This window comes from Octodon degus, unplaced genomic scaffold (genome assembly GCF_000260255.1).
Source record: "Octodon degus isolate 3935 unplaced genomic scaffold, OctDeg1.0 scaffold00076, whole genome shotgun sequence".
NCBI lineage: Eukaryota > Metazoa > Chordata > Mammalia > Rodentia > Octodontidae > Octodon > Octodon degus.
In genome coordinates this window covers 10,607,805-10,608,354 of record NW_004524652.1, presented here as the reverse complement: position 1 = coordinate 10,608,354, position 550 = coordinate 10,607,805, and positions in this window count along the sequence as shown.

Genomic DNA, 550 nt, shown 5'->3' with positions numbered 1-550 from the left:
GGTTCAATCCCCCAGCACCACATGCCAGCCAGCCCCGCCCCCTGGTGGGTTGAGCTGCCCCCCCCACACACACACACGCAAATAAATAAATAAAATTAAAAAAAAAAAAGATTCCAGGGTGCTTGAGCAGGAAGCTGATCTACTAGGCAGAGCTGGAGGAACGAGAGTGCCGTTGATCCTTCCAACCTAAAGAGGCAGCCCTCCATGGAAGACCAGCCTGGGTTGAGAATTCTGGTTCTTGTCTTTGTAGACGAGCTGGCTCTATGAGGTCCAGATGGGGAGCCAGCCCATCCTATTGCACCAAGTTCTCTGGGACTTCTCTGCATATGAATTGGTGATACTGAGGAGACCAGAGGGCCACGTGGTTCCGGGGTTCCAGGGCACCAGGGATCTCTGGAAGGCAGTGAGATGCCAGCAAGAGCGTGCACAGATCGGGAGGCAGAAAAGTGGGCACTCAGCTCCAGACAGGAGTGTGTGTGCTTTTTCTTTCTCCCCTGCATGAACTTACTTAACAAGTGCTGCATACAAATTCAACGGAGGGATGGATGCT